A 24146-nucleotide genomic window follows, 5' to 3' on the forward strand; every position below is an offset into this window, starting at 1 on the left:
TAGTATGTATTTTTAAAAGTAATAAAAATCATTGAAATACCTCATTGCTGTCTCCCTATCTTGATGATGTATTTATCTTCATCCTCTTTATAAAATACCATGCAGTCATCATGTTTAACACCTCTAAAACATGCTGTTACCATGAAGATATGCTTGCTAGTGTTCTCCAAGGAATGCCACTGCTTCAGTGCTCTCCATTGTCCCAAACGATGTCCAGTACAAATAGAGATTGCTGGAACTTACCCATTTGCAGTATGTTCGCGAAGAAGAGAAGCAAGGTGAGATGATGTATTGTTTATATGGCATTTGTTGCCTGTGGTGGTAGTCAAGCCTGCCTCATGTGGGTGCGCAGTGGAACATACATAGCAAGTTGTCTAATGGAAATCAAATCCATGCCCATAATAGTGAAAATTCCAGTAATGAACCTTCCTGAAAAGAACATAAGCAATCGCAGTGCAAGCACTTTATTTGTCTAGGGTGTGTGGTCTTGTGACTACCACAGCTGCTTGTATTCTGAGCCACTGGTAAAGCAAAGCAAAGTGGGACCACTCCGGATACATCTGTCCTCTGGTTTTATGTGAAACAGTTGTGATCTGATTGTTTGTTGACAGCAGGTATTTCCATCTCTGCAATGATTCATGAAACCCTGCCTCTACTCAACTGAGAGCCTTAAGACAAACCATTGAAACTCAAAAATGCTTTGCTGAAAGATGTCATAATCCTGTACTGAAAGGTGTAAGGCCGTGGCAGGAGTTGCGGCAGCTGTGGCATGCTATCGTGAACCACATGGAGGGGGTGAATATATGGCCTTTCTTACTTCCACAGAAGTGGTTCTATTGAATACGTAGGAAGTAGAAAATTAGTGGAAAGTATGAAAGTGGGACAAAACTTAACACTGTGCAAAAATCAAGATTGTGATAGCAGGTGAGCTCACAAGATTTATGGGCATACTCTTATATATCAGTGCTTGTATTAGCTCGGCGTTGTCCCTGCTGATCACTTCCTTGATGCTGCTGGTTTCCTGTTCCTTAATAACGACGTGTTCTCGTTTTCTTTCAAGTTCTCATGTGCATCACCTTTCACTGTGCAATCACTTAGCACAAATGTAAGCAGGCGTAAAAATTTTAACTGTAATCTTTGTTGGAACTTTTGAGTGAATCCTGACTCTGAAGGAAGCTTGTTCTCAGAGGCACTGCCGCCCTTGTCCTCTCTTATCCACGACGTATTACGTATCAGAGGTCTTGGTTTTGCCTCATGAACTTTTCACAGAGCAAATTACCATTTATCTGAAGCTTCATAAGGTACAGTTCCTGCACACTTCATTTTATCCTAGCTGATAAACTCGGTAATGACAAATTAATTGCTTCCATTTTTGACTGCTTCACTGGAGAGGTTTGACCCCAGAGTCCTTTTGCGTGACAGCAGTAGTATTTTGAAAAGTAAAATCTCTGTTCTCTTTCTGTAGCTGTGGCCCAGTGCAGCCTACCTATTTTCCACTATGGCAGCTATTTCAAAAGTTGAACTTTTACTACGCTCTTACTAATATGCTACAGTGCTGCCTGGCTTGCAGTTTATGGAAGGCAGTGCCTGATTTCACGGGGCAGCCTAGGTCTGTCTGCTACTACCGCCGTGATTATTTCAGAGAGTGGGAGCATCTGATAAGAGCGTTCTCAAACTTCATCTTCTGTGTTCTGCTGCCAATGCTGTCATCATGGCCTGACAGCCCGAACGATGAATGTAATGCATCACAAGAATTCTAAAAACAAATGCCCTCAGTCCTACTTGCACCTAGTTCTTAACCAGTTAGACTCAGTTCTTCTAGTACTTTGATATCTGTCTATCTGAATTATTTGATCTCGGGGCCTCCATTGTTTACCCTCTTACTATGTGTGTTGCTCCTCAAAGGCAGTAAGATTAAGCTGTGTGAAGAAGGGTTGTAGGATCATGCCATTTTTTCTTCTAAGCTTATGCCAGAGGCAGTAGCATATAAAACGAATCAATCTTAATAACTGTCTAAAATACCTGGAAATTTGTTTTGTAAATGCCTGTTCCTTTCTTATCTCTCTTATTTTCTGAGTTCATTTTGGTTTTGAATAGTATTACTCTCTCACATCCTAGGCAGGAAACAGCAACAAAGGAGACAGTTTTCTATCTGACACGCAGAAATTTATCCCTGTCTATGTAACAAGTTGTAAATTGATTTTGCATGGTTACACTCTTTCCAAACTTGTGAAGGGGAAAGTATCAAAAGTATGAAGTTTTTCCATAGTTTGTTCAGCAGGTTTGAGTTGGTATGATGTACTCTGTGATTTCCAGATGAAGGATAAAATGTTATGCTCAGCTTCAGACGACTTTTACAAGTTAAATTTAGCTTTACAAAATTATTAAATTCAGAAAGCCTTTTTATCCCCTTGTTTGTGCTCTTATCCGAGGCTCCAGCTCTTGCACACTGTTACTGTACCTTTTGTTCCTGTCTAGCATTTTGTCTGGTTTATCTCTGAAGTCTCAAAAGGCTGGTTGCTCATCTGGACAGGCAAGCTATCTGTCCTGGCAGTATTTAAGAGTTCAAATGTCTGGCTTGTCTTTGGGTGAAAGTATCTGTTCATCTGGGAAGTCAAATACAGACTTGAATTTTGTTATTGGAGATCATTTTTTGTTAATCTTCAGATTTCCTCTGAAGTTAAAAAATTGATGTGTACCTGCTGTAAGGGGGAAAGAGAGACAAGAGAGAGAACGTGTCAGAATGGGTAAAACAAACAGGAGTTATAGCAGTTCTCACAGACAGCAGTGTTTCCTGGTTGAGCTTGGAGCCAAATGCCAGTATTGTCTGGTCCACGAAGTTCCAGGCATAGCAAGACTGCAGCAATCATGCTGAATGTACCAACTCCTGAAATTGGGAGTTCTCCCAGAAACAGCTGTGAGATGTAGCTGGGAGCAAGCAAGAAGAAATGCTGCTCCTTATCCAACGAAGTGAAAGGTTCCTTATGGCCTGATATTGCAAAGGACATGGGAGAACCTCCATGTTATTCATCATGATGAGAGTCAAAGAATGTACTGCCACCTGGAAGACGCAACAGTCTTTTGGGACTGGTGTTTTCAGGAGCTCTGTTTGTTTCAGTAGGCTTAAAATTCCTAGCTTAAAATTTCTTGATGCTCTTGAGCTAGTCTTCGGAGCATATGGATTTTTAGGATTTTTTTTTGGGGGGTGTGGTCAAAATACACAAATAAACGGGTAAAATATACAACTAAACTAACTGTTAAAAACATTATTTTTTTAAACTGAAGCAATGATTTTTGCAAAAACAAATATTTCTTTGCTACTGATTTCTGACTGACTGACTTAAGTGGTATATTGAAGTAGAGTACTTTTCTGAAGAATGTGCCATAATTTTGGCATTGTAGATACAATATAGTCCCTAACTAAATCTCTTAATGCAGCCAAAAATCTTATTCAAAATACTACTTTCAAAATAGTCTGATTTTTATTTTTTTTCCCCACACGTTTTCATTCATTACTCTCATTTCAATCATCTTCCCCTATATAGCAGGATGATGGTAAATCCTGTTCTGTGGCAAATTATTTGGGAACCTCATTAAAACCTTAAAAAAGCAGGACTTGTATTAAAAGGATTTCAGTTGATCCTGATACTGTAGAAGCAGTAGTGCAGCTGATTGTGATGACAAAATAAACATTAGATGAGATCAGAAAATACGTACTTCTAAGAACTTGCTGTCTTTTTGGTCTGAACTGATTCCCTTTGTCAACTCTGTACTTCATCAGATGGTGTGTGTGGAGCTTGCTGAAATTTCAGGTCTTGCAAAAAACAAACTCAGGGAGCAGTCAAAAAGTTAAAGGCAATTTGATAAAATAGAACAAGAAATAAATGCTGATGGTGCCAGAGGCTGGCACAAACTAAATTGGGAAATTCTGGACTGGGAAGGGTTTAGTTTTCCCTTTCAGAGATTGGCTTCTATTAAATAGATAAGGTGCCAAGTTACCTGGCAGGTTATTTTCTCCATCCTTGTTTCAAAGTAAAGACAAGGGGTTAAAGATACACTGAGAAGAGCAGAAGAAAAAAGATTCTAATAGATAGTATCTCCTTCTGTGTTCATGTTGTCAGGATGCTCTTGTTTTGTCAGTAAGGCTATTTTGTTTATGGTAGTTCCTTCTATACCTGTTGAGCAGAAAATTTGTAAAATACTGAGCCGCCTGAGATGTGTAAAGGAATTGTGGTAAGACCTCTCAATGAACTTCTATTTTCTATTTAAAAAATTGTTTTAATTCTCTCTTTTCCACATCTGAACCATTTGGACCGGCGTTTCTGTGTTCTATGTCTGCTTTTGGACATGTTCTTTGTTTGTAATTTTTAATAAATATCCCATGTGTTTTTTAAAGCAAATTAGGAAAAAATGCGTTTTCCTAATGTTAAAGAAAGGGGTACCCATTTCATCATGAAGATGATCTGTACCTCTGTCTTGGAGCAAGTTTTAGAATTCAACAGAGGGCAGAGGACTCTTTTTTTAATAAAAACTGTTCAAATTTGGCCAAGTTACAGGTCTCTGAAGATTGTTCATCGTTTTAGCCTAGTAATGTTTGTTAAGAGATTGTAAAGAAGCAAAAATTTCTACAAATTCTTTGGGTTTGTCAAAAGCTATTTGTTGAAGAGGTTGAAAGATTACTTCCTTGCAACTCTTCTTGTAGGCTGCTTGAGTCTCTTGGCCTCCAAAGTATTAGAAGAAAGAACTAAAGGCTTTCTCTCTTGTTTAGATTTTTGTCTGACCAAAACATGCATCTAAGCACAAACTACCTTTATGGACTGCTGACAGGTGAGGAGATAAGGAGAGGAATAAAAGTTTTTCAAGCTTGGGTTTAAAGGAGAATGGAAGATAAAGGAAATAAGTCAAATTTTAATTTAATATAGTGCTCTTCAAGTCATGATATTTGAGCTTCTAAATTCCATACATAGTCTTGATAGGCCAAACTAGTGAAGTTGGCTTCACTGGGATAAAAATCTACTAATCTGTTTTTTTTTTCTCTTGACTGATTTCCAGGTCTGGGAAATCGAGGTTGTGTGTGTATGTATGTGTGTGTGTATATATATATATATAAATAAATATTTTTTTTTAATTATTACCTAAATAGGATAAAGAAAGTTGTGTTTTTTCATTTAAAAATACAAAACATATAAACCAACTTTTTTTCTGGAGCTGTCAGGTTTACCTGTCTAACAGAAAGGCTTAGAATACAGACTATCTCTTATTAGTAACGGAGTTTTCTTACAGAAATTAAAATTTACTTTTAAAAAGCCCAACTCAAGAAAAAAAAAGCCAAACACCCAACAAAACCACACCTGGTTTCAGATGTGTATATTATATTACCAAAACTGTTTTAGTTTTGTCTGACAGTTGATTCTTCTGGTCCTTAGAATCTTTCCTCCTATTTTTTTATGCATACAAAGGGAAACAAGTAGAATATGATGGTCTTTCTAGGTTGTGTGTGCCTCATGTAGTAACTGTGAGGTCATCGATGATGGTTGGTTTTGTGGGATTTTTTTCCCTCCACTACAGCATCAGTCACCAGAAAAACAGCTCTTAGAATGAGAAGTCAGTTGACACAAGGAACACACAAATGAGTTGTATATCTGCTCTGTCATGAAAACTACTTGCATTTAATTGTGTGTACTCAGTGAGAAACAGCTTATATTCATTGCTTATCAACAATTAGTTCTTAAAATTCTGAACAATACTCAAACTTACTAAAAGAACATTCAGCAGTACATTTTTCAAAGTCTTGTAAAGTCTTTGTATTATCGTCATATTTGATTCCTCTGGGTTTACATTAAACTTGAAGGGTTTTTTTTCCATCACACAATGTAAGAACAACTCAGGATTTTGTGGCAGATGAAAGTTTATAACATAAAACATAAACCTCTATGCACAACCCATATCCTGCAATACAAAATAAATGAAAACTGAAGGTTAGATGCAGTAACACCTATTACTTATGCAGACGTATCCATAACAACTAGTACTTACCTCTGCTTTCTGCTCGAGGATGATGAGCATATATATACACTGGGTTTTTTTCTCATCAAGGCATACTGTATCCCCTGTGTTTTCATAAAGCACTGTAATTGGAAATAGTCTGACAGAAGCCTTCCAAGTTTTCATCTTGGCAATGAATTTGGCTGCAAAGTGATTCTAGTTGTATGAAGCATTTGAAACTGTTTATCTCTCACTGCTGGTATTCATTGATTTGTTTGTATTCCTTCAGTGTCTCCTCTAGGCCTATAAAATTCTCTGCAGTGCTTCAGCAGACATTTTGCCAGGAACATGACAGTGAACTCAAACTGAGTGCTGCTTTTTGATTTTCAGGGTGGTAGTGGTGGTTCTGGGTGTCATCCACCCCACCCTGATCGCTCTGTTTTGGCGGCTCTAAGCCCTTGCAGAACGTTGAATGTTTAGATGCAGACAGTGACTAGTGTTACATACGTTGACAGGATAGAATCTGTTCCAGTTTCTCCTCAGTGTTGTACCTTATGGCTTGAGTTCTTTGTGGCTTTATTTACAGTGGTACACCATAAATTGTAACTTTCAATACTACTGGTAATAATGTGGACAAATGGCATTTTTTGTTGGATCTGTGAAAAGAAGTGTGTTTATGGCAAGATTTTTAAGTACAGTTATGCTCACGTCTCACTGTCTGTAGATACTCAGTTGTGTCAGCAAATATAATGTAGCATAATCTCACTTAATTTTATCCACAGCAAACAGAAGAAGGGTTGAGGGATAAAAAAACCCAAATAAACAAAGGTGAGCTGAGCAAAGAAATCAGTTTGTCAGGACTGTTAAACAGTCTGTGGCTGAGCCAAAAATGGAATTTGCAGCTTTTGATCCTAGCCAGTGCAGAATATTCACTCTGTTTTATTTAAAATTTGGACCAAAATTAACTTTTGTACTTAATACTTAAGATAAGCTTTACAGATAGTGATAGTGGGCTAAATCAATACTTTATGTGCACTGGTTTTCCAGTTGCCTCATGACAATTCTTTTTCATCTTTGCTTTAAACCTGGAGGGATGAAGCTGATCCTTGTTATATGAAGATCTTTATACCTGGACAGAAATCAAGATCTAGAATGTCTTGGTTATGCTGGAGACCAGGACTGTTGTCCAGACTTGCTGTAAGAAGCAGAAAAGAATATAAGATTATGTCATCTCCTGATCTGTTTAACAGAGTCCACGAAACTCTTGCATCTGCTTTGCTTTTTAGGGGTCCTATCTTAGAGATACATGGCATAGCTTGGTACTGTCTCCACGTACACTTTTCTAGACAACGTGTTAGCTAGTGGGCTCCCTTCTTGGTACGTGTTGAGCATAACTGGACTTTTGAAGAGTAACTGGTTCTTTTACTGATGGCATCCATTCAGATTTTGTAACATGCTGCTATTCTCGCATTCAGGGTCCAAGTCTCAGTGAAAGCACTGAGCAGTAATTGAAGCTATTGATCATTGTTAGCCAGAGAAGTCAAGGATCATTTAATGGTCATGGCAGAACGTTTTGAGACGTTCCTTTCCCCTCTCACTTCAAACCTGCTCTTAAATAAACAGGTCTCGTGTACGGCAGAGATGTAATTTGCATAGGTAACACATGATGGGAACTTTAGCTGCTGCTAAGTTGTAGAAAAAGTAGTCTGCTTTTCTTTTTGGTAAAGTGATCAGTTGGAGATCAAGAGCCCTTTGACTTCATATGAGAAAGGATACTGATTAGCAATGACCTTTTTCATGCCTGTGTGAAAAGCTAGTGCATGGATTGCCCAGACCTGTGGTTACCATGCTGATCCCTCTGACAAATACCTCAAACTATCCCCACTATTAACTTGACATGCATTAATAGCAACCAGGAGATGAGATCTGGAGATGTTCTTCAACCTAGGTTTTTGTCTTAATTAAATTTAAAAACATCACAGAATATACAATGTAATCTTTTTAAGAAACGGTGTTAAAACCTTTTTTTAAGAGCTGGATTTTTTCCTCTTGGGTCCTACTGGCTTGATCTGTTAATTAAATAGTTCATACAGGTCTTTTCAGTCTGCTGTAATAGAAACTAAATTTGGAGCAGCTATTTTACAGCTGTCTTAACGTTCTCAGGAAAGCCTTGCTACTGCCTGATGCTGTTTGAAGGTGCATTGAAAAGAATTTATGATCTTGGGTCCTTTGCAGCTGGAGTGGCTTTTAGTATTGCAAAACATGCTGATTTATAATCTTAGCTGGTCGCTGCAGAGAGGCAGCCATTTATTGCATGGACATGGAGAATGGACTATTGTCTTGCCAGCAGACACCACCTCAGGCTGCATCGTGACTGTAGTGCAGTCTGCCTCCTGTCATCCACCTCTGTCGTAGCCCGCTGATGATTTAGACTGAGGGATGTTAGAGCATGGCGCGCCTTCCTTCCACAGCCCACTCCACCAGATTTCTTTCTGTTGAAGCCAGGTTGCAGTGGGTTGTTGGAGTACTTGGGTCTCATCCTCTGTTGGAATGATATACCAGTACATTCCTTCTGACTTGGAAGCTGCAAAGTGTTTACCCCAGTGATATAACAACGGAAATACTTACAATCTGACTTCTCACATGGAAATTCTGCTTACCAGGATATTACAGAGGGCGTTTTCTTGACAGTCATCAGTCTGGTGCCTTTCATTGTTACTCAGTTTAAGAAAGCATTTTTCAAGTATGTAAAGGAGAGAAAGGTAGATCTAATTAGGAAAAGTTGTAAGCGAGGCTAATTACCTCATTAAACTGGCAAACCTGGATTTGGAAGTGATGCAGTGGAGCGTGCAGACCACTCCTCTGGTAAGGAGTGTCTGAAACTTTTTATGATTTAGCCAAAATGTATGACACTCTCTTACCCCTTTCAAAACAGAAACAAGAAACCTTCAACCCCATCATTTTACGTTAGTACTTGGCATGGATATATTCCAGCTGGCAGTAAAAGCAATCTTCTTTAGATAAATTTTGTTTGTTTGTTTTGATTCCAGCTCCCATCTCCTCCCCAGAAAGAAGAAAAGCAAAAGAAAAGCTCCTAATGTTTCTGGCTTCAGGGGTGGTGCTGACATGGGAACCCTCAAACAATATGCAGCTTTTTCTTTGTTATGGGACTTTTCTAACCATCTTCTGTGCAGTTCATTGGCAGACAGACAATGTCAGTCTCCCACTGAGGTGGTTTGTTTAAGGTGTTTATTTCCATACTCTTTAGTTCATGCCACCTTCCCCACAGTTTGCTGTCATAGAAGATGTTTGTCTTCATTTTGACTAGGCTATTAGGTAGTCTACTGACTATAGTGAAAAGCTTTAGAGCTAGAATAAATTATGGAGGTTGTTACCAGGCTTTTCTCTGCTTCTCACTGCAAATCAATACCACTCTGTAGAGCAGGGGTTGAGCACACTGACACTGCATTAAGGAATGAATATTAGAAGCTGCTAAAATGCGAGCTGAATGTAGAGGGAGATATTTCACTTGGCCTTAGCAGACGTATTTAGAAACTGGAGTAGGGAATAGGGAAGGCTTATTGGGAGGGTGGGGTAAATGCTTTGGGGGAGAGGAGTGTTCTTGCTGGTGGTCTTAATTTCTTGCATAATCTAACCACCACGCTTACTTTTGCTCCGTGTTAGTCCTGAATACAAAGAGAGTTCAAAGCAACTTTAGGTAAATATTGGGAACTAATCCTGGCAGGAATGCAGTTATATTGTCCTGATGCTGATATGCGGGTGTCTGAACCCGGAGATCGATTTCGTTGCCAGGTGCATTCTTTTAGTAGTTTGTTTAGAAACAGCAAAACAAACAAGCTCTTCCTCTGAAAAAGTACCCTTTTAATAGGCCATACCTTTTAAAATAAGTGTTCAATAGAAATGTTTTAAAGAGTTTTATTAAACTTTTTAAGCTATTTCTTGAGAAGAGAGAAAAAATACAAATGGGAAGCCATCTGCTGTTGCATGTGGTAACATACTTGAAAAGGTGGTATTTTTCTAACGTTATGTGCAGTTACATTTGTAATATGATTATTGAAATATCTTTTGAGAAAGAATTATTATTTTGAAGATGAAAGTATCTTTCTATACAGTGGTAGTCTTTTGGGGCCAAATTATTTAATGCTTTTCAGAGAATTTTGAAAAATTGTGTTTAAAAATAACTCGGTAAGTAACAGCATAGCTGAATAAATATTAAGCCAAATTCATCAGTTTAAATTGTCCTTAAATTTGGCATCAGAACCTTTATCTAAGTGTCTCCATTTTGTCATATCCCTTAAATCATTTTGATAAATGTATGCTGTGCTTTTTATTTCATAATCAGCTGTTGATTAGAGGAGGAACAGTACAGAATAAAAATAGTATTAAGATTTATTGCTCTAATAATGGATAATGCTATCAACTTCTAACAGTTAATTGCTGTTTAGTAGTAAAAATAGTAGAATTTAGAAGGTACTAAACCATCGCTTTAGGAATTAATATTTTTTTTTGGCAGCAATTAAATGTTAAATTAGCAGCAGTTTAGAGGAATGTGCATCTTTTCTTTGAGATACCAGGAAAGGTATTCTATATACTGTAGATACTTTTGTATCATCATCTGAGAAGGCCTTGCTTGAGTTTTCAACATCACTGGTGTCTTCCTTTCCCTCCTGTTTCCAAGTTGTTCTTGATTCTAATTCCTTATAATGCATAAGAGCAAAATAACTGGTGTTTTGGTGGTTCTGAATAATCCATTACTCAAATAGTTACAGACCTGTAAATACAGTAAATTAACACTGTTTTGAAACAGAGCAGTACTACCTTTTGAAATAGTACTGAGCTAGGAGTGAGGCATCACTTTGTCTACATTCTTACAAGATACCAGAAATAAACGTTTCACTGTCACATGCAAAAAAATGAGTGAATGGATCTTCTTTGTATGTAATTCAATGCAAGGAGAAATTGTACTGTTTGCAGGAAGCTTTCTTTTTTCTATCTTTTATCTTGCCCTAACTTAATTAAAACACTTTTTTTGAAATATCAGTGCGTTAATGATTGGACTTGATGATCTTAAAGGTCTTTTCCAACCTGAATGATTCGGTGATTTATTAGATTGCTTGATGCTCTTACGTGTTCCTGAGCAGAACGTGAGCTTGCTCTGCCGAGAAGCCTTCCTGAGCTTGACTTGTATGAACCTGGAGCAACACTTTACCTGCCAGAAGTGCAGTGCCCCTCTGTTGATCGGTATTACCTGAAACATTAAGTACAGCCACTTCAGCTTCCATGAATGCCAGGCAAAACCGTGGAAGCCGAAGAATTGCATGTAATGCTTTGTGAGCTTTTTAGCAAATAGTTTTCCTGTTGTCTTACCATAATTTAAAATAAAAAGTGTTAAGTAACTTTGTATGAATTGGTGTGACTATTTGATTAGTAAGTCTACATTCAAATTCTGTATGAGGGCAAGGAGAATATTAGAATTGTAAAGGAACTGGTAACTTGCTGCATTTCCTTTGTGTTCACGCTGGGAAATTCATTTTTAGTTGTTGAACACAGCATGTTTCTGATTGGGATAATGAAGCAGAAATACAACGTGTAAGAACATGCCTTAAAACATCTTTGATCATTAAGCTCATTGATTTCCCTTAAATCTGTACTTAATGTCAACATTTTTAGGCTTATCTGAATTTATTTTCTATTTTAAACTGATCATTCACCTTTTTCTATACTACCCCCCGCGCCCCCCCCCCCTTAAGTTTTCTCTTTCAAGGACATTGAGGCCTAGCTTAATTCAGTCTGATTTGGGTTTTCTCTACATCAGAGCTATTGGAATTAGAAAAAGTGTATTGATACAGATGCTTTTCTGTTTTGAAGCAGTAACTGGAAGGAAATAGCTACAGGGGAATGACACACGTAACTGTGGATAGGTATTTGTTTAACAGGAGTGTCTTAGTAGTACTGAGTGGCAATAAAGGCCTCGGGTTTCCTCTCAGTTGCTTGCTCTGATTGACCGCTCTGGCTTCCCCTGACAGGCACAGGTTTTTTTAAATTATTGCCGTTGTTGTTGTTGTTGTACTTAAGCGCGTTGCCTCCCTACCATCATCCTTCCTGTCACTACTGGCATAGAGCTCCTGCAAGTCTACGTGCCTGCCAGCAATGAAAGCCACAACACCACGGCGGCCGCCGGTGCTGCTGAGGTGAAAATTCAGGCGGTGGGAAGCGGCTGGACACCCCCCACCCCCTCACCCCCGCCCCGGTCCCGGAGCTGAAATAACGTCTGTCAAACGGCCGCCCCGCGCCTCGGCTGCGCCGGGGGAGGGAAATGGCGGGTGAGGCGGCCGGGCCGCGCTCTCGGCGCCGCCACGAGGGGGCGCGGCGGGCCTGGCTCGCCGCCTGCGGCGGGGGCAGGTTCGCAAAGGCTGTGCTAAAGCCGAGCGCGAACGGGCCCTCGTCACTGACGGCCGGCCCCGGCGTCCGTCTGCACACGCCAGAGCTGAATGCCGCCTTTCTCTTTTGTCTTCCGCTAAGGGCGCGTAGGAGGCGTTTCTTTGGGCTTGTGTCTCCCTGTGAAGGTGTGGCGGCGGCTGCCCCTTTGGGAAGGGCTTCCCCTCCCTGGCTGGTGGGGTTAAAAGTGCCTTTCTGTCAGTTACGGCTCTCCTCGCCTTCCCCCGCGGGTGACACACGCTAGTTAGGGACTTGTTTGAGGGCAAAACCTCAGCTCTAATCTTTGTGTCGTATCAGCTCAGACCAGTGTGGTGAGGCTGCAGGGGACAGGACCAAGCTGTGGGGCTTCACCACTTCCCTGCCCCGTGAACTCGGGCCCTCAGGCTGCTGCTCCGGGCGGTGTAGCCAGTTGTCGTTCCGTGGAGGGCACCAAACCACTCGCCACACTTGGCCTCCAAGTGGCTGGGCACGCCGGGCCTGCAGCGGGAACCGTAGCGCGTGAAATAGCCTATTTCACCTCACTAGCTCTCAATGAAGATAATTTGAAATTCTCTCAAGAACAGATACCAAAGGCACAGAAGCACAGAGGATCTGCCCACGGTTAGTATTAAGCGCAAACAAAATAGTCTTGTTGCGCAAGATTCATGGTTAACAGCATTTAAAAAATTTCTCCCACACCACTCCTTGTTAGCCCAGTGGTTGATGCTAGATTTTTAAAAGGTGCAGTTTGGGGTTATGATTTTTATTTAGGTTTATTGTCAATTTGTTTGCAGAGAAGAAGATTTTTCATCTCACAGTATTAGGTTCACATTTGAGTTCTATTTTCAGTGATGGTGTTTTCCTCTTAGAGAGAGTGAGACACACGTCACCCCACCCCTGCTCCCTGCAAAAAATGTACTGATGTATGAGAGATGTGTGTGTGTTTCTTGTTCCCTGTGGGGTAGGCTTGATGCTGGATGTTTCATGTGTAGCACTGGTTGTCTTGAATAAGGCACATTGATGGTGAAATTATTTCCAGTGAGATAAAATAATGAAATTTTTTAAGACATGGTATGTCCAAATGAATTTTGGAAAAGACATTTCGGGAAATAAAGGTTATCTGAGCACCTGGTATTCTTACACAGCTCATTCCCGTCCTTGCCTCATCAGCCTCTGGCTCCTCAGGGCATGGTTGCCATCTTCTGGAGGGAGCTTCTCTTGAGTAACGCTTAAGTAATGATGCTATTTCCTTCTTCCTTACAAGAAGTTGCTTTGTTTTGTGCAGTCCCTTTTCCTGTCAGCAGGAATTTAAGATCTAGCCTGTCTCCTACAAGACTGTGCAAAGTAGTAGCCCAGAAGATAAGCTTCTTATAGCAGTTTTAGTGACTCACAGGAAAAAAATGTATTGTTTACTTCTAATACAATCCTTCCACAAAATAAACCAAAAAAAACCCCACAATCACTGTTTGCAAAAGAGTGAAAGCACGGTAAATAACTTCCAGTAAAAACCTTTCCTTTTTGATTCCTGGTAAAGATGAAGAGGCTTAACTTGTGAAATACTAGCTGCATTGCCTATAGTGGTTCATTTTAGTGTTTCCAGGCAAAATTAGAAGTGGCCTGTTTTCAATGACACTTGAAAATTTAGTGCTATGTTGATAGTCTGCAATGGAGATCTTCTGACATTGCAAATGAAATATGTGCCACCGCAGTTTAGTTGTGGTTTAGCTGGCCATGGAGTTGGGATATAATCATATTATTTTAACTCCTGGAGATCATTACTACTTTGGGAAATAAAATCCTCAAGAATCAGAACTGTCAAGATATATATTTTGAACTTTTATTTAAAGTAATACTAGGTTTTATTTATCTTGGAATGTTTAGTCATGTTTTCATTATAGAAACCTAGATGAGAACAAGGGTTTGAGTATTTGAGTAATAATAGTAAAAAGGCAAAACACAAACCTATAAATTTTCAATTTTTTAAGTAGGAAAACTAGCTGTTTTGCAATGACTTCTTGCTTTATACAAAACTGTTTATCCTAGAATATGGATTTCAGCATGTACTCACCTTATGTGCTTGATTTGAAAAAGCACGGACTCATGGTTTATGTAAAGATTGCTCTTCTACTACTAGTCACCAAATCTTGCCTAAGAAAGGCCAAACCTGGCGTTGCCCAGGCCAGGCCTGGGTTCGCTCAGAAACCCGCTAAACTCAACCCTCAATCAGTCCTTTGCATGCAACTCCAGAAATTATTTTCTCGTGATTTTGGCAAAATACTGAATGCAAGTTGAGTGCTCGTTTTTCTTTTTGTCAGCTTCCAGATGTAATGGGTAATGATGTGTGTGACCTTAGAGAGTGGAGAAATGTGTGAATTCTGGAAACAGAGCTTTTTGACTGAACACCTAGAAAACCTGCGTGCAGGGCTGGGTCTGCGCTGGAAGCGCTCTCCAGCCCTTTTCCTGCTTTTTCTCTACTCTGTCAGCGCAGGGGATGGAAACTGCTTTCCCTGAGAGGCATCTGCATAGCAGCTTAGCTCCGGGAGGTCACAGCTGGGCAGGCACTGGTTTTAGTGGCCTTGTGTGTCATCTAGGGAGGCGATACGACTATGTCAACAAGAGAAGTCCCTGGTGTGCTCTTGCTGTGTCCCCATTAGAGGTCTCTGCTGACATAGTGGTGGTGGTACCGCTCGTGCAGAGGGCACTCGGTGTAACCGGGGCCTGCAAAAGTGGTTGCGAAAGACCATCGTTCTGGTCCGTGTGTTTGGGGGCAGTGCTGCATGCCACAAAGGTGGTCCAGTATAGAATAATATCCCCAAATTTGGGGCTTCTTTTTCTTTTAATTCATTATGGGGATCTTCCCCAATTCAGGGGAATTAAAGGCGAGAGCGTTTCCACAGTACGTGAGTTTTTAAAACTTGCAGCCAAAAGAAAGATAGATTGGCAAGGAATAAAAATAAATCATTTCGCTATTGAAATGGGATCATTTTAGAGGTTACTAATAGTGCATGTTATGTCCTATGTGCTTGACTGTTAAATGCGAATGGACCTTTTATTTTAACACTCTCCAGTGGCATGTTGTGAGATTATTTGACTTGAATTAAATGTTGGGACATTCCATAAAAATTGCATTCGAATTTCTCTCTATTTCAAGCTTCATGAAGTGTATTTGCACTTAGAAGTTGCAAGCAAGATATTAACATTTCAAATGCTTAAAAATTGAATGTATCTCATAATCAAAAACAATATAAAGTAGCAGCAGATTTTTTGGTTTTCCCCCCTTCTTCAAGGGACCTTTCCAGCACTGTGGTGATCTGTTGATTTGATTAATGAATATTTTGCCTATTAAAAGTAACCATTAATTATCACACTTGGTTGCAACAATAATTGTATGTTTCAAATAAAAACTAATTAACATAATAAGTGGAAAAGCATCACAGCACATGAAGTGTGCTTGCAGCTCACTACCTCTGAAGGATCATGAGACACCTTTTTGACATTTGTAGTTCTGCAGCTAGTTACCAGCAATTATGTTCCATTTGAATAGAAATCAAGTATCTGATTTATACCATTACTTTTTATATTATGAGACGTGAGCTACCAAGAATATTATGAGGATGCCTGCAATCACAGTCCACACTAATATCATCTTAATGAATTACATTTATACCTTCCTACGCAGCTTGCTGCTGGAGTTTGGGTTGGGTTTTCGGAGGAGGGGGTGCATGAGAGATGACACAAAAACCTGGTTGCTCAGACGCCATCCTTCTGCCAGAGGCAGGTGCAGGCTGTAGGTGGTAGCCTCTTCTTTGGTTGGACCAGAGGTCTGAGGAGGCCCGTGTGGACTGCGCTGTGTCTCAAACCAGCACTGCTTCTAATGGGAACAGGAAAGGCCCCAGCTTGAATTTCTCTGGTGAGAGAGGATGCTGGTTGCACTCACCTGCTGGAGCGAGGCAGGTTGGAAAGCGATGGGAATGCAGGATGAGATGTAGAGAGCCTGCACACCCTGTGGGGACCAGGAGGGAGCCATGATATTGTTCTTCACGGGCTGTGTATGATGTTCAAGCTTCCCACTGAGAATGATTGTGGTATATGATGCTTTTTAAAAAAAAAACAAAAAAAACATAATTTCACAAATTCTGCACTTAGTTTATGTACTGTAAATTGGTGTAAAGCAAGAAAGCAGCTCTTAGGGCAGCTGCAGTTCTGCAGGTGAACAAGCAAGTTTTGGTCACCCAGATTGCCTCACTGAGGAACAAAGGAATAGATTGGTTGCTTGGATCTGTCCACTGCCTTGCAATTATCCTTTGATACTATCCAACCTTGGTTAGTGCAGATTATTTTGGGGGCAGAGGAATGGAAAGTTTTTTAAATTTCTGGCAAAGGAAAATTCCTCTTAAGGCAGTAGATTGTATGTAATAAGGACCACAAGAGTAGCAAAGTAATATATTTTCAAATAAAAAGATGAAGGCATGAATAAGTTGATCAACTGGGTTAAGAACTTCTATCCTGTTCTTATTTGTGTGTTGTGTTATTCATATATAATATACCACACTGGAAAGTTACGTGCACACTCATTTTTCACTTTAATTGCCTATTTGAAGGCAGCATGGCAGATCCAAAGGTTGTTTTCAGCAACTGAGGAGCACTGTGGTCCCTTACTAGTGTGCAATAATTAACTTAGTTGCAGAAATTGGAACATTTTAAAGATTCAGCGTCCATAATTGGACTCCATGCATTCTTTCTCTTTTCTGTTGTCTATAGCAGAAATATCTTTTCCTTATATACAGTTACATCACAAACATTTATTTTTTTTTCTAATGAAAAACAGTTACAGAAGATTTGCAAATCCTTGTGTTTGTTTACTTGACTATTTGGTTTTTAAATTAAAACCTGAAAATGTCAATTGATCTACTCTGTTGTGTCACTGAGCTACCATTTTAACCTGAAATCATTTTAGTAATTATGCACTAAATTAGTGCATGTGAAGCTGTAATTGGAACCCTGTTTGGCTGGGCAATCGGAGGTGTAAGGGATGGACATTACTTCTGAAGAGTTCACAGTCTGAATTAAATAGTGGCAGCTCGCAGGGATAAAACATGATTGCTCATTAATAGTTACATAAAAAAATGCTCAGCTTTTCTGTTTGCTTATATGAAAACTTTTCTACTCTTCTGTTTGCTATAAGACCAAAGCACAGATCTGTTTCTGTGTAGGTTATCTGAAATGCCATATATTACCTCACCACCTCGTAAGATACCGTTTTCTCGTACAACAAAGCTCTCGAGTTCCAGTGTCTCACAAAGTTTGAGTTACAAAATGGAGTTTCACATGTGCTGGTCTGCAGCAGTGAATGGATGCTGTTGGTTGTGGTGTTTTTGCAGGGTTTTGCGCTTTAAACTTCAGCATGCTGCTTTTAACTTGTGTCCCCCTTTTTTGTACAGTCCCTCCTGCAGTGTTGTCCTCTGACTGCTTCTTAGAGGTTCTGCAGTCATAACATTCAGCAAAGGTAAAGCGCTGGCATGGTGTCCCTGGGATCAGGCTGCATTTCCTATGAAGAGGCAGTTTATACAAAAAAGAAGGGTGTTAAGTCAGCAGATGCTGCTTTTCTGTGCCTTCCCGCTACCTGTGGGTGCATTCCCAATATATATTTGTTGGCTTTTTTTTTTTTCCTGAGGCAGTCTTCATTTCAATAAACTCTGTTTGATATTTCTTTTTGCTAACCACTCGCCTACATGTGTAATATGAATTCGCAGTTGTTAATCGTAATGCTAAAGTTTTTTTGTGCTTGCAGGCTTTAGAAGTCCACAGTAGTTTAAACTTTGAACTATGACCTGATGCTTTACCTTGGCTTTGGACTCCGTTACCCTTCTGCAGTAATGCAGCAATTGCAATCAATCAGTTGCTGAGTGGAAAGTACACGGGCCTGGTTTCAGCAGCAGCAACTGGAGCACTGTCAGCCTGATACAGCTGTCTCCCAGTGGGCCAAAAAGACGGCAGCTTCATGACCTTCTCGTAATATTTATTTATGTGGCCTGTGGTTTTCAGGGTGGGTTTGGTGGTTTGGTTTTGGGTTTTTTTTTTCCATGGCTTCATGCACTTATGAGCAATTTGACAGGGGAAATAAACTTTTTGCAGCTAATGGAGAAATTTTTGCAACTCTGGGATAGACCAAACGGGGAAAATTTTGTACTAAAAAAATACCGCGAAGCCTCTAGTGTTCACTGAAACTTTGAAAGTTGAAATACAGTGGTTTTTTGTTTGAACTTGTTTGAATGTAGCTCTCTTAGTCATCTATTTAATGAGAGCTTACTCTGGAAATGTGGAAGTTTGGTATCTAATCTATTTCACACATTTTGTTGAGTCCATCTCTGGCATTTTAACACCTTGATCTTGGAAAGAACTTAAACTTGTACATAAGTATTAAAGGAGTTCTTGAAATCAGATAGGTTTAAAACTCTTGCAGAAACATGGTATTTATCCTTCAGTGTTCTGTCTTTTGAAGTGTAGAGCATCGTCTTTTCAGAGATGAGGGAAAAAATTTTTCTGCTAAAGGTATAATTAGGGGACCATGTTAATATCTGCAAAATCATAGTTGTGATCTTATTCTTTAAATTAATAGGAAGACCTGAATAACACTGCATTTGGAATTGAAACTGTGAAGGTCATAATAGCTTCCTTGTAATGGAGGTTTTGGATAGGGAACAATTTACAGTAACATTGAATTTATCTGTTTCTTTTTAAGCTACATCCATGTAAGAACAATTGTGGACTTTTGAGGAAGCCAACAGAAATGTTTGCCTTGGCATCATTAGTGAGGCGAGCTAGTTTCAAGGGAAGTGTAGGTTTTAATTAACTAGCTGAGCTGACTTATATCAGGCAGTTTCAAGGCCAAGTGAAATACAAGACAGGCACTCTGCAAACCTGGTGGTGGGTGAGTGGAACGTACGGACGGACCTTCTGGCAAAGCCCGTTGTGAGTCTGAGGGACCTGCGTGTTGGTAGTTGACCTTAGTGTGATCTTACAGAAAAAGGTGAGATTATCATAAACATCTTTGAGTGTCTTGGGAGATGGTTTACACTGTAAGTCTTTGGTTTGTAAATATGAGGTTCAGTGCTTTTAAAATCCTTTGCAGGGCTGTTATTTTTAAACATTTGAGGCATTTTGTTACTCGTTTTGAGAAACAGAAATGACATCCTTGGGTTGGCAAGGGGAGTTGCGTCTTTTTGCTTTTGTTGCAACTATTTGGCTTAAGTATGGCATGGCTGATAGAAGACGTGTTTTTCAAACATAAGTCTTTTTAAGATACGGACACTCCCCCTAACACCCGACCACCAACACCACCCCACTCCACCCCCAAAATATAATATCTACGTCATCAGTGAAGTTTGTTGGAGGGTTACAGCTACCAAAAAATCTTGACAATGCAGGTACTTCATTTGTATGTGAGCAGGGATTCATGTGTCCTTCTTTAGGTACCTGGGCTCTTGTCAATCTTTATTTCAATTTCTGGTTGTGAAGTGGTGGCATAGGTCGAGTAAAAGCAGCACTGGCCACTTCATATTCAAGATGTTGAAGAGTAGTTTAAATTTTACCTCCTCTACGTCATGATTTTTTCTTCTGAGACTATCTTTACCGCTTCGCTAGTGATACTGACCTTTCCTAGTCCCTGTAAGAAGAAAGCTTGTGGTTGTAAAATAATGCCACTGATACTTGTTAGCAGTTTTCTGTGTGCCCTTTATAAGGTGAAGAGTGGTTTTTCAGTGATTTAAGTGCAGGAATTTTATGAAAGTGAAGTTCTTAGGTGAAGTTGCTTATGATAACTTTATTGTATCTTGTAGGACAAAACTTTAATAATAACGAAGGTGTGGCACATGGCATTCAACTCATGTAGAATAAAGGTATATAATTGATTAAAACTGTATTTACACAGGATGCATATGCCTTTTTTTATTATTTGCTTTCTTTAAAATGCTTCACCAGGTTAGGATTTTACAGTGTTTTCAAGCTGCAATTTATCTCTGCATGGAGTGAGGTGATTTAGTAATCGTAGCTTGGTTCAGCAGTCAGTGATTCATTTTGTTAGAACATGCTCCACAGAAAATGCCTGGCTTCATCTGAGCAGTTTAAAGATGGTGCAGTGCAATTTATGGTCTTAGCTTTAATTACACACTCACACTACTTGTCTGGTTGCCCAGTATGAAGCAGGTTGTGGATGTGAGAAATAGGGGGTGTCTAATCCTATGGATGATTGATGGTGTAACTCTCTATTGTGGGTGTTAGCACCCACAATTGAGTCTTTTAATAGTGAGGTGGTGGGACCACTATAACCCTGGGGTAGCTCATACGAAACAAAAGTTTTATGTAAATAACATTTCATTAAAGAAAAAGAGATAAAACCAGGGTTTCCAAAATCTAACACCATAGTAAAATAAGAGAATGTAGCTAAAAAATCCCCACAGCATTACAGAAAGTACATGGTGCTTTTCTTCTTCCTGCTGTGGAATGAAATCGGTGGAACATAATGCTTATGACAAGGCAAAAGTAATGAAGGCAGCTAATGGACAGCGGGTGGCAATGTGTTCTACCACATTTAAAGTGTTACTGCAAAACTAATGAAGTAGTGAGTCTTTGATAGCCCATTTTAATTCAAGAAGCGAGGGTAACTAGTTAAAGTAATACTATTCAACCAGTCTATTCAAAATCTGTAGTTGTTTTTGTGCACGTTTCTTAGGAGAAAAGGAGCTCAGATCAGTCCTAGGTTGTACTGCTTAAATATCTTTCAAGAAAAAAGATTTGTCATCTGTGAGTGTTTAATCCATTATAGGTGTCTGTTTGGAAACTATTTTGGTTACTTTTGGCTGACTTTCACCAGCCTGTGCACGTTTGAAGAAACATTGACTAAACATTTAACATTATACGGGGCCATTTTGTGAGATTGACAACAGATTTTTGCCTCTCCTGCTCCTCATCCCTGAGTCAGCTGAGAGTGTTGGCTGATACCTAACATCCTGGTTAGAGGGGCAGCACGTGTTCAGAGGCTGTGGCTTTGGGCAGCACGTGTTGTGTTAGAAAATGGTGCTAGTGTCTTTATGAACATGCCTAATTAGGTGTGAGAGCAGCAGAGCACTGGTAGTCCAGGCTTGAAGGTTGAGGATCAAGGAATGCTGCTACTTAGCCTTACTCTAACTGTATTTGCTGTATTAAAAAAAAAAAGGGGTGGGGGGAGCAGGGGGTGTGTGGAGGCTGCAGGGAAAAGGGCAGTACAGGGAACGAATTGTACATATGTTCAGTCCTGTGGTGCAAGAGTGAACAAGTGGTTATAGACTTCTCCATGGGATTTTTAACTTGTTCATGTCAGGACACTTTGAGGGGAGAGGAGGGGGCAGCAGGACAGTGAGAGCAGGAGAGAGCGATGGGAGGCAGGACAACTAGCAAGAACTGGGGTTGGGAAGAGGCAGGAGAGAGGAAAGGTGCTGCGTGAGGTTGGGCAGAGCTAGAGGAAATGGAGGCAGGGAGGAACAGACCCATGGCATTTAAAGACAGTGAGGAAGAAAGCTTGGCAGTATTGGGCGAGGTGTACGTTAGCAAGGCTGCGCGGGTTTTATGTGGGTGCAGTGAGGCTGCCCGTGCAGCCTTCGTGCCCCCTTTGTGCCCCTCCACTTGGGGAAGGGCTGTGCTGGGGCCACGTGGCTGTTGGGCACCCATGGCACAGCTGGCCTGATCTCTGTTCTTTTCAGCTCTTCTCTGAGGGCCATGCAGGGTGGACCCAGTGCACGATTCCATGGTTTCTTATCTTCTCTTATTTCCCTTCCCCACCTATAATAATATCCAGCAGTGTTATGTATAGTTCCTGCTACAGCGCGGATGTGAATGCATCATTGTCATGACTGGCAACCCGGCAGCTGGTGCAAGAGGAATAAAAATGTGTCAAGCACTGTGAGTGCTAAATTCATACAAAATTTTCTTGACCACCTCCTGGATTACTTTTTTGGTGGAATTGGTATGAGCAACACAATTGACTTGAAATACGTGTGAAGTCTGATAGGTGGAGGGGAAAGGGATTGATACACTAAACAGAGACTGTGCAGTGTGTGCCTTGTGTTTCAGGCAGGGCGTACTGAGAGATGGGACTGGTTTTAGCTGGTACCAGCAGGTAGATTTCTCTGTGCTTTGGTAACATGCTCCTACAAAAGATGGGGCTTTTGGGTTTTGTCTTTGCATTGTCATCTTTTGCTGGTGTTATATGAACTGCTGGCGAGCAGTGGCAGAGTGGTAGACTCTTCATTAGAGCTTTCCCTTGTCCTACAACTCCCACAGACACATGCAGCACTCTGCTGTAAACCAGCCCCAGTTTTGTCTCCTTCAGTCACAGAAACTGTTGTTTATAGATGGAGGTTAATGCTATTTAAGAACTGGATTAGCAAAGACGTAGTCATTTATCCACAGATGCCTAAACTTGGATCGAGGCATTTCTTAGATTGTCCTGGCTGGGATTAATGATCTGCAGACATTCTGGATCGAGACTTTCATGGCAGGCCATGCACCACTGAGGTATAAATCTGCAGAGCTCACCATGACAGCAGCTGTATGCTTCGGCTGCTAAATGACTGTGGGTTTTGTAGAAACAAAGGCAAGTAAAAGACCTTTGTGTGTTGTGTGAACCTAACTTCCTCAGAGAAGTGAATTATAAAGATAACACAGAAGATAGCTGATGCTTTGCTGTCCTTGGTTAGCTTAATACAGAGCAGAGTGTGGTGTGCTGGTAATTAGAGCAGAATTCCCAGGCACCAGCAAGATCTGCTCCTTTTAAGGATTACAGGCTTGGGGTTCCTGGTTGGATTGGCATTTGTGCTTTTATCCCTCTTCTCTGAACTTCCTTAAAGGTATTTATCACTTTAGGGACATATTGATAAAGGCATGTTAGCAAATCTTGGAGCCTGAGCTTTGCAGGAGCAAATGTAGGAGGAAAGACTAGAATCAGTCTGAGTTTTGAGGAGGTGGGACAGAGGATTCCTTGCTCGCTGAATAAAGACTTTATCTGCTTTGGGCAGTGGTGTGACAAATGCACCTACCTCAAGCGCAGTCCCATTCAGTTCAGTTAAAAGTCTTCCTTAAGGCAGGACAGCAGAGACAGATTTCAAAATAATGGTGTCATGTTTTTAAAACAAAATAAAACCCACAAAAGCCACCAGAAGCAAATGTGCGGCTATCAAGAAACAAACGCGGCTCTCAAGATAATGAGCTTTTAAAGATTAACAATGCTTAAAGTTGCAGGATGAAGGGAGAACAATCCAAAATATGGGTTGTGCCTGGGGTGCCTCTTCCTACCCCCCAACACAAAGTAGATGCTTCTCAGAAATAGAGGATGGATAGCAGCAGTCCCATGGAGACCCACTTAATAAAATCCGTTTGTATTCTTTATAGTTAAAATGTAGAAGTTGCACCCAGAACTTCTTTTAAAGTAATGCATAAAATATGTTGTTAATGACTATGTAGTAATCTGCACAGGCATGATGAACAGTTTCCATTGGGAACTTCTGAGGACTGTTTATGTTCAGCTCCTACAGGTGCATTTCTACAATGTAGGGCGAGGCTGTGTTTGAAACCTCGATGTAATTCTGGTTTTTTGTATAAGAAAACTATGTGAACTATGGGCATATTCCCTTGGTTTTGATTTCAGAAATTTAAACCAAGACTATTACTTTGTTAGATAAAAGCAAAAC

General features: G+C 40.2%; 1 protein-coding gene across 1 annotated transcript in view; it reads left to right on the top strand.

The window, feature by feature from the left end:
- Positions 1–24146, top strand: part of JAZF1 (JAZF zinc finger 1) — a 195502-nt gene that overhangs the window by 82169 nt on the left and 89187 nt on the right. The gene's annotated exons all lie outside the window — the stretch shown is intronic.

The sequence above is a fragment of the Falco punctatus genome (genome assembly GCF_963210335.1).
Source record: "Falco punctatus genome assembly, chromosome: 4".
Lineage (NCBI taxonomy): Eukaryota > Metazoa > Chordata > Aves > Falconiformes > Falconidae > Falco > Falco punctatus.